This window comes from Ambystoma mexicanum, chromosome 12 (assembly GCF_040938575.1).
Source record: "Ambystoma mexicanum isolate Mex_15411 chromosome 12, UKY_AmexF1_1, whole genome shotgun sequence".
NCBI classification, from domain to species: Eukaryota; Metazoa; Chordata; class Amphibia; order Caudata; family Ambystomatidae; genus Ambystoma; species Ambystoma mexicanum.
Window position 1 is genome coordinate 93968587 of NC_090936.1, and position 13957 is coordinate 93982543.

A 13957-nucleotide genomic window follows, 5' to 3' on the forward strand; every position below is an offset into this window, starting at 1 on the left:
GAGTGCATTGTTAGAAAAGCAACAATCATGATGGGGCATAGGAGGCTCAAAGTGTGAGATAAATCTGGTGATGGGCCCTGCAGAAGTAGGAACAATGGTGGTCCAGTCAAGCACCAGTAATGGTCGAACGTTTTGGCTGGGCGCCGGGGAGGGGGGTGAGGGGATACAGGGAGAAAGCTCAAAGTGTTTGGTAGAAGGGAAGGCGGGGGCAGTTGGGGTCAAGCACCACACAGGGGGAAGGGGATAAGGGGGTTCAGGGGGAGAGGGGAAAAATGGGCGATGGTGGTTTCAAGCATACAATATGCCCCGGTAGCTGGGTGAAGGCAAGGTGAAATAGGTCAAGGAGACATCCAGGGGATACTCACTAGAGACAATCTTACTCTCAGCGATGGCTGATCCCATACCGGTGCTGGAGATAGGCTCCCTAAATGTCAGGGGGATGAACTCCCCCAAAAAGAGATCCCTACTCAGAAGGTAAATTCAGACGGGCCAAACTAGACAGAAGCTGCTTTTCCGCCAAGAGACCCACTGGGCAAGGGGAAAAGAACTGGGCGTCCGAGGTGGCGGTATAGGGGAGGTATTCCATGCTTCATACAGAATAAAAAAACGGGGAGTGGCGATTATAATGGCCAATGATCTGGGCTTCAAGACGGAGGCTTCAATCAAAGACCCGGAGGGTCATTAACTGTTTATTAAAGGCAGGCTACACGGTTCCCTGCTGACACTAGCTGTAATTTATGGTCCGAACGAAGGTCAAATGCCATTTTGGGAGGAGGTAAGGGACAAACTTAGACTCTTTGTTGAGGGCACCCTAATCGTAAGAGGGGAGTTCAATATGGTAATAAACCCCTCTAGAGATAGGAAGAGAATGACATCTCATGCTCCACCAACAGTGGACGACTCCACATCCCGGCGATTCCGCAGAATCAACCGAGAGCTGGGCCTGGAGGACACGCTCCCAAGCTCTGTCAAGGTTGATCCCCAATTCAAATACTACTCCAAAATTCACGAAACCTTCTCAAGGATTGACTACATCCTGGTAGACTGTTCCCTACTCGCCCATACGACGGACCTTAGAGTGGACCCAGTCCCCTGGTCCGACCATGACCTGGTGAGAATTACCCTGAAGGGAGGTTGGGGACAACAGCAAAGGGGGAGATGGAAATGCAACAACGCCCTGTTGAAGGACACGGTAATTGCCAAAATGGTGCTAGAAAACATAGAATAATTTGACCTTAATGACAACGGAGAGGTCAGCCCACATATCCTATGGGACGCGTTCAAGGCTACTATACGGGGGTCCTGATAAAAGCAGGGGCACAAAGGAAAAAGGAAAGGTACAACCAGGAAAAGGCCCTCCGAGACAAAATCGTGGAATTACAGCCAGGGCGTCCATCACCCTAGAGTCTAGACCAAGCAGCAGCCCTAGATCAGTACAAGACCCAACTAAAGGATCTCTTGTTGACCAAGACGGAGCAGAGCCTCCAGTTCCTCAAACAAAAATATTATGAAAAGGGGGACAGGGAGGATAAAATATTGGTATGGAAATTAAGGGAAGCCCAGAAAAGTAAAATGGTCAAAGCCACGAGATCAGATGAGGATATACTGAGATACGACACCCCAAGCATAGGAGGGGCCTTTAAACAATATTATGAAAGGCTATACAAATCTGTGTTTGATGGTAATGAGAGAGATGTCGCAGATAACCTAGAGGCCCCAATAGCGGAGGAGGAAATTGTCCAGGTGATAAAAGCAATGAAGGGAGGCACGACACCTGGGGAAGATGGTTCACAGTAAAATTCTACAAACTTTACTGCTCCACCTTCGCCCCACACCTGGATAAGGTCTTTAACGCAGTCCTCAAGGGGGATACCCTGCCAGAGACAATGACGGGGGTCATCATAGTGATGTTACCTAAAGGAGGGTAAAGACCCAACCTTGTGCTCCTCCTATCGTCCAATATCTTTGCTCAACATAGACGTTAAGATCCTGGCTAAGGTACTTGGTAAAAGGAGGGAGGGGACTATACCCTTCTTGGTCCATGGGGACCAAGTGGGCTTTATCAGGGGACGCCAGGGGTTGGATAATATTCAGAAGACAATAGACCTGATCCACTTTACACAGGAGCCAGACCTAAATGCCAGCCTGCTTTCTCTCGAGTCGGAGAAAGCCTTCAACAGAGTGTAATGGAGATACATGATGGCACTCCTTCAGAAAATGGGGTTCGGGGATCATATGAAAAAGTGGGTAGGCACCCTGTACAGGGGTGCCCTCTGTCCTCCCTGATATACACCTTCACAATGGAACCTCTTGCGATAGCGCTGAGGACTCACCCAGGAATACAGGAGATTCAAAGAGGCCAGGTGGAATTCAAACTGTCCCTGTTCACAGACGACATCTTGGGATATTTAGTAGACCCGCACTTGTCGCTCCCGCCCCATCTCTCCTTAATAGATATTTTCGGGGCCTTTTTGGGGTTGAAAATCAACAAATCAAAATCCATGCTGCGACCCCTTCGAGCAAACGACCCGATTTTAGATCCACTATATTCCTTCCTAGGGGTCAGGGTTGAAAAATCTGCACTCCAATACCTGGATGTACGTGTCACCAGGAATCTCTCGGTGCTGGTGACAGCTAACTACGATCCATTATTGACAGGCATCAAGACGGATCTACAACAATGTGGCAACATGATCCTATCTTGGTATGGCCCTATGACGGCAGTGAAGATAAATATCTTGCCGAGACTATTATACCTGTTCACAGCCCTCCCCACGAAAGTACCTGCACACACCTTTAAAGAACTCCAGATAGCAGTGCACAAATTCATCTGGCAAGGCAAGACCCCGAGGACCAAGAGATCCATTCTCATCCTTCCCAGGGAGGAGGGGGGGCTTCGGCCTACCAGACTTCTGACACTATCATAGAGCAGCCAAACTTCGGGTCCTCCTAGAACACGTGAAAGACGAAAAGGGTACGTACTGGACCTACCTAGAAGACATGGACACACCGGCTCAAAGTGAGGGACCTTCTCTGGGCTACGCGAAAGGACATCCCGGGTAGATTACATGACCACCCCACCCACCCTAGGAGTACTGTGGTCCTTGTGGAGGGTGGGAGCACAAACAGAACATTTATCATCATGGCCCTCCCCAATGGTTTCACAATGGGGTCCTGTACTCAGATTGGGAGACAGGGAGTTCCGTAAGACACAAAACTGGTCAGAGAATGGCATGGAAAGGGTGGGACAGCTATTCCAGGGGGGAAAATTCCTAACATGCGAGGAAATGGTTGAGGCCCTGGGTCACGGGATGATCACGGTATTCGAATACCTTAGGCTAAAGGGCCTCCTATCTGACCAGAAATGGGGAGAGAAATTTAAGAGACCACTAACCCCTTTTGAGAAAGTACTTGACTCTGCCAGCTCAAGGAAAAGGATGGTATCTAAATTGTACAAAGTCATAAACACCAACAACCTCAAAGAGACACAAGGGTATGGTATGGGGCAAGGTTTTTAAAATAGCTTTCCACAGGAACCTTTATACAGTCAACATGGAACATAATTTCAAAGTACTCCAGGGATGGCATAGAGACCCACTCAAAATATCAACGATGTTCCCAGACGCATCTCCACAATGCCCAAAGGGGTGCAGCTGCGTGGTTTCAAGGGGTCACATGTGGTTGCACTGTTCACAGATACAAGTATACTAGGAAAATCTGCTGGGGTGGATGGCTGAGGTTACGGGGGAATCACTCCGACAGGACCCACTGACAATGATACTGGGCCTCCCACCGAGAGATTCAAACATATATAGATACCCCAGAATGCGGGAGACAATGTTACGGGCGGGGAGTGTACCCCTGGCACAGAAGTGGAAAAGCCCAATGATCAAAAACAAAAATGAATGGCCGATTAAGGTGAAAAACATGTTTTTAATGGATAAACTGATGGCCCTCGTGAATGATGCGTGCGGCACCTTCTGGGCAGCTTGGGACGGGGTGAGACAGAAATGGGGATGGGAAGTGCACTGAGGGAACGAGGTTGCTCGCTTGTCATGAAAGGGGGTGGTGCAGCTATTATGAAAGGATTGAAGGGAGAAGGGAAATTCCCCCCTCAATTACAGGGGGGGAATGGAGGGGATGCGAAAGAGTAGGGAGCCCATAACAATAAGTTCACCATAAAGACACCATTGCACAGTAAGAAGACTCTCCATGCTGGTATCATAGTACCGGGTTTAACGTCCCCTGAATGGGAAGTGGACTCGTAGCAAACATTTCACCACATCAGACCAATTTCCTATGCATAAGAAACCCCAGCTGATGTTTGTTGGTTAAGGGGAGGGGGAAAATGTTATGTTCATAAGGACAGACAAGATGTTGAAGTGATTTGTACCAATAGCCCTTGTTATGGTTTGCTTAAATGCTAATAAAAACTAACGTTCAAAAAAGAAAAAAAACTAACGTTCAAAAAAGAAAAAAACGTATTCTACCTACCATAACTGTGGGCAGTAGGGGCCCTGATTAAAATCCAATAAACAGATAAAATAAAATGAAACTACATAAAACCCACTGTGATCACAAATATAAGGGGATGCATAGGGGGTTGTGTGTGAACCATGCACTCTGAAAGCATGCTCAACCTAATCATTTACTTCTGGGCCTTTGAGCTCATCAAATGAGGCCTTAAGAGCATTTGCACTCATAAAATGAGTAGACCTATAATTAATTACTAATATGCATATTAACAATTTAAGCATAGGATCACTAAAACCAACTATGTATTTATGTTACAATCCCAGCATGTTATAGAGTTTTTGACCAGCCTGGCTGTTTTCTTTCCCTTAAATGTGGGTAATAAATAACAGTGTCTGAATCAATCGAATACTGGGTGCAGAGCATGCTACAAAAGGAGCACCCTGTGAGCAAGTCCCTGCCTGGGGCTATGGATAGTGAGTAGGGTGTCGAACGGGGCCGGGGGGCCCCACCTGTTGCACGAGGTTGGACCCAGGGACAACCTGCCACATGGATGCACCAGTTACTCCAATCCATGTTCAACTGGACCCAAACCTAACTCAAGCCCCTTGTGAGCAGCAAACTTACCAGGCTCTGCAAATGAATCTATGATGTGTGATCCAGGACCCAGGGCACGACGGCTCCCCTCTCATGCAAGGAGAATGTAATCCTTCTCAAGGGCCGTGACTGTCATGACTGCTGAAAGGAACATCCAAAGAGCAGGAAGCAACAGAATCAAATGGGAAACTGGTAGTAAAACCCAGATGGAGTTTAGACCATCAGAGCAGCTGACAGCATGTTAGTGGTACTGGAGGTAGAAGGAATAGACCTTTAGGAGTGACCTCCATTATGCTACAGCCCCACCAACCTTACATACAGAACACAGTCTGTGGACAGTCCAGCAGGCAACTGGTAGAACACAGTAGAACAAGTTACTTTCTTACCTGGTAATATTCTCTCGATGGGATGTTCCGACGACGTATTCCACATCTATGACAGGTAATCGCCACAGCTGTGCTGCTTCGGAACATTTTTCGGCGTCTGTGTTCTGCTTCGATGATGTCGATACGCTGTCCTCGAGGCCTTCCGTCGAGCCAACGTCACCGGATGTTATAAGTAGGATGCATGACGCCCGTAGCCTCAGTTGTAGTTTTTTCCCAGAACGTGTGGCACCAATCTTCTGCCAGTATGACTACAGAAAGCCTTGCAGAAACGGAAGCTGCAATCGCATAAGAAATTCTGTAGAGGGGCAGGCTGGGAGGGTACGATGTGGAATACGTCGTCAAACATCCCATCGAAAGAATGTTACCAGTGACTTGTTCTTCGAAGGGATTGGTTCCTCTGACGTATTCCACATCTATGACAGACTCCCAAAGCAGTACCAATGTAAGGAGGTGGGAAAATAATTTAGAATTTTAGAATGCCCAATTAAATTGCAGAATAGAGGACCGCCTTGCCAAAGGCCAAATCTTGCCAATGGATAGAATCCAGGGAGTAGTGTTTTACAAAGGTATGGACAGAGGTCCATGTGGCTGCTTCACAAATGTTACGAATGGGAACACCCCTCTGCAGGGCAGTAAAGGCAGCCACACCCCTAGTAGAATAGGCCCGTAAGCCTACTAGAGGGTCCTTACCCGCCAAGCGGTAACATTCAGAAATTCTCAAGATAATCCATCTAGACAAAGTCTGTTTAGTAATAGCTTGTCCCAAACGCCTTCCAGCGTATCCTACAAAGAGCTGATCGTCCACTCTGACCCGGGACACGCGTGAGATGTAGAAACTTAAAGCTCTCCTAGGATCCAACCTATGGAGCCTCTCCTCTTCCTTAGCAGGATGCGGAGGAGGATAGAACGTCGGAAGAATGATCTTCTGACTTAAATGAAATTCCGACACAACTTTCGGAAGAAAAGAAGGTCGAACCCTATGGACAACCCTGTCCTTATGGAACACTGTGAAGGGTGGCTTAACGGAAAGTGCCTGCAACTCACTCACTCTGCGAGCGGAAGTGACCGCAATTAAAAATACAGTTTTCAAGGTCAACAGTCTCAAAGGACAAGAATGTAAAAGCTCAAACGGAGCTCCCATTAGGAATTTTAGAACCAGGGTCAAATCCCAACCGGGCACCTGGAAAGGTGACGGTGGGAACACATTAGTGAGCCCTTTCAGAAACTGAGAAATCAAAGGAATTTTAAAATAAGAACACTCCTCGCTTAAATATGGACAGCGCCGCCAGATAAGCTTTAATGGTACCCACTTGCAGGCCCTTGTGGGCTAACGAAAGCAGAAAAGACAGGACCACAGGAATGGCACATGAAAAAGGATCCACATTCTTAACCCTGCACCAGTCGCAGAACTTCCTCCAACGGCAAAGGTACAGGGACTTCGTTGCAGGCCTTCTGGCCGAAAGCAATAGCTCCATCACGTCTTCAGGGAGGTCCCAATCCTTATACCTCAACCTTTCAGAAGCCAAGCATGAAGGTTGAGGGACTTGACCTCTGGATGGAGAACCTGACCCCCCCCTCCCATGAGAGCAATCGTCTCGGTAGGGAAGACGGAGTGGAGGGCAGATGGACATGTCGAGAAGGACCGGGTACCACGTTCTCCTGGCCCATGCCGGAGCAATGAGGATCATTCGGGAACCGAACCTCCGTAACCTCCACAGCACTTGCGGAATGACGGGGACTGGAGGAAACGCGTACAGCAGTGGGAAGGACCACTCCACCACGAACGCGTCCCCTAAGGCTCCCCTTGGAGAAAATTTGCACGAGCAGAATCTTTCACACTTCCGGTTGACACTGGTGGCGAAAAGATCCACTTGTGGGGTCCCCCAAAGGGCAAAGATCTCCAGGAGAATCTCCTGAGCCAGCGCCCACTCGTGAGAGACCGTGCTCTGCCTGCTCAGAGCGTCCGCCGCCACGTTTTCGTCTCTGGCCAGATGAACTGCCGAGATCGGAATTTCCTGCTGCATGGCCCAGAACCAGAGCTGCATTGCCTCTCTGCACAGAGGGAGAGACCCTGCCCCCCCCCTTTTTGTTGAGGTAGTGCATGGCCACTGTATTGTTCGTCAGAATCAGGACATTCTTCCCCCGCAGAGATGGCAGAAAAACCTTCAGGGCTAGCCTTACGGCCCTCTGCTCCAACAGATTGATATGGAGTCTGGACTCCGACGGAGACCAACGACCGTTGACTGTCAACACATTGGCATGAGGTATGAGGGATGCGTCCGTCACGATCGTCACCTCTGGCCAGGGTAGCCAAAAGGGAGCCCCCTTCGTCAGATTGTTTCAACGGCCCACCACAGAAGATCCTGGACGACCGAAGGCGGCACCTGAAAGGGATCTGACATCCTGCCGGAGGACTGTGACCACTGTATCTTGAGAGCCCACTGCAGAGATCTCATCCGCAGCCTGGCCTCTGGCACCAGGAGAATACAGGATGCCTTGAGGCAACCTCAAGAACTCAAACACCGGGAGACACTGGGCATGTTGAAACTTGTTCACCATCTGCAGAATGTGATGAGCCCTCACCTGGGGAGGAAAACACAGCCCAAGGGATGTGTCGAGCACTGCTCCGATGTACTGGAGCCGCTGGGTAGGTGTCAAGTGGGAGTTTTTTAAGTAGAGGGAGAAGCCCAGCCTGTGAAGGGAGTGGCAGGTGACTGACAGATGATCCAGGACTTGCTCGGGAGAGCGCGCCCTAATCAACCAATCGTCGAGGTAGGGGTAGACGTGAATCCCCCCGTTCCTGAGATACGCTGCCACCACCACCATGAGCTCGGTGAAGACTCTCGGGCGGAGGTCAATCCGAACGGCAGGACCCGAAACTGAAAGTGCGAGTCGCCAACCGCAAACCTCAGGTACTTCTTGTGCTTGGGATGAATCGGCACATGAAAGTAAGCGCCCTTGAGGTCGAGAGACACCAACCAGTCCTGAAGTTGAAGGGCCTGGAAGACTTGAGAGAGACTAACCATCTTGAACTTGTCCTTCCTGAGGAGCTTGTTCAAACCACGCAAGTCCATGATGGGTCTCCATCCCCTGTCTTTTTTCGGGATCAAAAAATATGGGGAATACCATCCCTTGTTCCTCTCCGCTACAGGCACCAGTTCTATGGCGCCTTTCTCCAGCAGGGATTTGATTTCCTGCGCAAGGAGCAGATCCGGACTGGTGGATTGTCGTGAGGCCTCTGCCGGAAAGGAAGACAGTTGCCGTGGGCTATGATCTCCAGAACCCACACATCTGAATTCATGGCATGCCATTCTACAAGATGCTGCGCCAGCCTTCCCCCAACCAGCGAACCATGGGACATGGCCTCATGACTGAGCTGAAGCAGCTGCGGCAGTGCCTGAGAGCAGAGAGGCAACTGCTCGAGCGGCCTTGGCACCTCGAGTACCCGGTTTTCCACCTCTGGTACTGCTAAGTTGGCCCCTTTGACTGGCCGCTCCCCTCGATCTACCAAAAGACGAGTAGTATCGAAAGGAACCTCACCTCCATTGCTGTCCCCTAGGACAAAAAGGCGGAGGTTGGCGAACTGCAGCACTCAACGACTTCGCTGCAGCCTTTGAGGTCTGCAACCTCTCAAGGCTCTCATCAGCCTTGCTGTCAAAAAGATGGACACCATCAAAGGGCATGTTGAGAAGCCGGGCTTGTACGTCAGGAGCAAACCCCGACTTCCGCAACCACGCAAATCTGCGCATCACGGTGCTCGCCTCCATGGACCGGCTGACACAGTCTGCCATGTCCAGACCCGACTGAACGGATTCACACATGGCATCCTTGCCATCCTGAACGAGGGCAAGCAGACCATCCCGTTCCTCCCCTTCGGGAATATGTTCAGTCGCCAAAGACACACAATTCCACAGAGTGTGAGTGAAACGTGCTAAGGCACACACAAAGTTTGCTGCCTGTAAAGACACACCCCCTGAAGAAAACACTTTCTTCACCCAGCCATCAAAACGTTTGTCGTCCCTATCAGGAGGGATGGTAGGGTACGACGCCTGCTTTGCCGGGGCCGTAGCCACCTGCACCACCAAACTCTCCGGAGTGGGGTGCGTCATCAAGTAGCAGGGGTCGCTACTGGCTGGACGGTATTTTTTCCCCAATGACTTCCTCACTGCCGGGAGACTCTCCGCAGCAGTCCAAGCCGCCGCCACCCTTCTCTGTAAAGTCATATGAAATGGCAGCACCGAGTCAGTGGGTGGACCTTGGTCAAGGATATCTGTCATGTCATCCTGCAGAAAATCCACTGGTGGCGCAGACCACCCCAAGTACTCCGTCACCCTCTACATGAGGCACCTGTACGAGGATTCAGCATGCATACCAGGCTCAGGCCTGCCAAACCTCCGGGGAGGTATCAAGACCACTGGCGTCGTGCAAAGACTGACGCAGGTCTTCCAACTGGCTATGATCAGATAACAGGTCGTCAGGAACCTCATTGGTACCAAACCTTCCTTGGACCCTTCATACACCTCAGAGATATAATCCAGAGGCTGGAATAAATCCCTGGATGAGGGCACAGACAAACGTTCAAATACAGGCCTCACTGACTTCTTCAGGGCCTTCCTCAGAGTTTCCACCGATGCACGGGGTACCTCCGGTAACGCCTCCACAAAAGGCGACGAGGGCTTCGACGGAATCGGCATTGACGTTGAGCGTGGTGCCGATGGCTTCGACACAGGCCTCGAGGGCGGTGCCCCGAGCGTGTCCTTCGACGGCCTCGGAGCCGATGGCGTCGACAACTTCCTCGGAGGCAGAGCCTCGAGAGAATCCCTCGACGGACATGGCGGCGATGGCGTCGACATCTTCTTAGAAGACCTCACAGGTTCCACCGGTCTCGAGGGCGTCGAGGACTGGGACCTTGAGCAGGCATGGCTAGAGCGATCCACCTGGTCCGATCGGGACCTCGAAGGCTCCCGATGATCGCGCCGAGAGCCCGAAGGTGTGCGAGCCGTGGCCCTAGCACGTTCCCTGCCGGATTCTTTCGAAGGCGTGGACGGAACGGAGCCCTGCGATTGGAAAATCGCTATCACCCACGTACGAAATGCATCCCATTCCGCAGAAGAGGAATGCTTGTTGGTACAAGCAACCCGCCGTCTAGCGGAGTCCTCGAACGAGGACGGGGTAGGCGACCGGTGACGGCGCTTCCGCGAGTGCCTGGAGGAGGCAGAGGAATGGCGGGAACCACCCCGGGACCGAAAACCCATAGATTTACGCCGATGACGCAGAGAGTCGCCCCTCGAATAGTCGGTTAAAAGCCCTGCGGATTTCAACTTCGGGGTTTGGAAAACCTACCTACAGTAAGCTTCTTCTTCCGCTCCCGCAAGGCCTTCGACGTTGACGACTGGCAATCGTCACAGTCATCGGTGGCATGGTCCTCGCCGAGGCACCAGGGGCAGACGTCGTGCGGGTCCGTAATTGACATCTTGGAACCGCAGTCTCGACACTTCTTGAATCCCGACCGTGGGGTAGAAGAAGACGAAGACATGATATCTTCACAAACACCAAGTTCGAAGAACCGAGAAAAGTAACAGAAGAACCGAGGTGCGCCGAGATCTCCGAAGCGAACACGTTCGTGGAAAAAACGGAACTGAGGCTACGGGCGTCGTGCGTACTACTTATAACATCCGGTGACGTCGGCTCTACGGAGGGCCTCGAGGACAGTGTATCGACGTCATCGACGCAAGACGCCGAAAATTTTCTGAAGCAGCACAGCTGTGGTGATTACCTGTCATAGATGTGGAATACGTCGGAGGAACCAATCCCTTCGAAAAGTGCATTCATTGACACTTGAGCAAGAAGAGAACAACCAAAAGCAATCAAGCCACTGTTTTGGTCCCAATTACATAGACAAACGATTAGGGTTTTGAGAGCGGACCACTCCACCCCTCCCCCTTCCCCCTTTATGTTAGAGAAATGTAGGTCATGACGTTGAATGCCCACCACAATAAATACCAGTGTACTCAATGTGAAGTCCTCAGAAACCATATCCCATCAATACACCAGCAATCACTCAAATAAAAGCGCAAGTAGACCAATTGTTGGGCCACAGAGTTGTACTACAAAAGAAAGGCAAGTCCATACAATGCACAAAGCTCTTCCAATGAATAAACTAGATGACACATAACTTTTTTTCTAGACAATCATACTGCGGCAGCTCAAAACCTACACGGTTCTAGTCTTTTGAGTAATGTTCAGAGGTCTACATACAAAACTTCTCTTGCCTTTGATGATATTTTTACAATTCCATTAGATCCAGAGTTTTTTTTCCATACACTACATTCACCTTGAAAGGAAAACACACTTTTTTACAAGAATTCCTCAGGGCTACAAAAATAGTCCAGGAACATTTTCAAGCAGAATATGGAGCCTATTACTATTAGAAAGCATTCCCATTTGCTGACAGTATGTAGATGGCATCTATTTCTCTTGATAATAATCTGAAACCCCACTTAGACAAGGTGGGTTTAAACATAAAAACACTAGCTTCAATAAGCATTAGTAAAATTTAATTTCCGTCCTTCACACTGGAAAGCAGATCATACACACATTCTGAACACATTTAAAATCAAATTACCAACTGCAGTCCTATTTGAGGCAGGAACATTGGTTTAGAGGTAACATTGCTTCCTAATCAGAATGCATTTAAATACTCAGTTTGTAATTTGGGGAAGACCACGCAAATATTATGCTGTTTGATACATACAAGTGATACCAGTACAAAGGTTTACTCCAGAAGAGAAGATCTTATTAGCAATACATGTTATAATGAAGAGGGAACCTGCAAAAGCAGCGAATGAAACTGTGCAACTAAACCCACTGCTAGTTCCTTGAACGCTAAAACACTACATACTAGATGGATTTAGTGGGCTGCTACTCAGGGCAGTCCTAATTGCAATATAATAATAGATCAGAGTTACATCAGTTGCGTGATCTTGAATGTAGCTTCCAATCGGAAGCCGATGTAGTGGTACCTGAGAAACCATTGTAGATGTTTGCAGAGGTATATTATTCTGATGAGAGATTACATGTCTGGCAACTGAACTTTATGCCAGTATTATTCTGATGGTTTAACAATTCCAGCCATTGGGACACGCTCCACTATTTATCTGCATGTAAAAGGTCAATTCAACCATAATGAATGTCAAGGCATAAAACACAAACATCAGCTATATAGGATCTTCTATTCACACTCCGATACTTTTTTCCATATGAGCCCACACTAATTGCATGTGATTCACAATATGTAGTTAGAAGAAACAAGTTGAACCTATAATGGTGGGTCCAATGATTCTAAAGATTCCAAAAGAAATCAGTAATATCTAAAACAGCTTTGGCACACGGTTTGGAACATCAAAGAGCAAAATCCTCTTGTTTGTATTATGAACATTAAGGTGCAAAAAATAATATTCTGTGCACAATGCTAGCAATGGCCTAGCAGAATACAAGATCTGTGGTGGCAGTTTGGCATGCGCCGGTAATTACATTGATTAAGCTACAAAAGGCTGCCTCGTAGCAAGCTGCCGCAACCCGAAAGGATTGCCTAATACACATTCACACTGTCTAAAAGTCAATGCACTAAGAGTCACAATCCCCCAAAAGGTTGGCGACCCTAACCAAAGGCTATTTCGAACAAGCAGGACAGATTAAAATTGGTATCTGCTGTACATGCAGGATTGGCCAGAGCCCACTTCATGATATTAGCAACGGCTCAGGTTTTGGGGTAGGCCAATTGTTCAACATGTTCGCAGGCAACAGTGGATCATACAAGTAAGCCAAAAGAAATTCCTCTACTGAGAGTAATTGTACCATGTGAAAATATGTACATAGATTGCACAGACGGCCCAAAAGCAGTTCATAGACAAACACTTTTGTAGTGGACACAGATGAGATTCATCTGCATCATTCTTCAGAGAAAGTCTGATTGTAAAGAGGTCATAAAGGATTTGTGATTGCACTTAGCTGTGACACAAACCAAACCACTCCGAGCTGACAAGTGGCCAGGCTTCTCATGCAAAGCCATGATCGAAGACTCATCTTTCTGGGGATGCAGACTGCGAATCTTAAAACGGTCCATAAATGAGTGAAATGGGAATGTTGAGAGAGCAAATGGGATAATTACTCAGGCCTTATCCAAATGCATCCTTTCCTCTGGGGTAAGAGGGTCGATCACTTGCCTTCACTAGCGAGAAGCACACACAGTTGGCCACACCAATCGCAACGTGATGGTAGAACACCTTGTAAAATGCTGTATGGCACGCCATTGTATTTGCCTGACTTGCACAGTCCTTCCAGTTCCCTTGCCAGGCCAGATCCACTGCATGGCACCAAACTACTAAGAAAACACTTTGAAGGCGAAGAAGGAAATACTGTCCGAAGAGATTATGAACAACAAAATCGAAAATGGACCAATGGGTTCAAAGATAATAGGAATCTTTTTTGGTTTTATCAAA

General features: G+C 48.8%; 1 protein-coding gene across 2 annotated transcripts in view; it reads right to left on the bottom strand.

Moving 5' to 3' along the window:
- RELN (reelin) overlaps nt 1–13957 on the bottom strand; it is a 2335047-nt gene that overhangs the window by 2176902 nt on the left and 144188 nt on the right. The gene's annotated exons all lie outside the window — the stretch shown is intronic.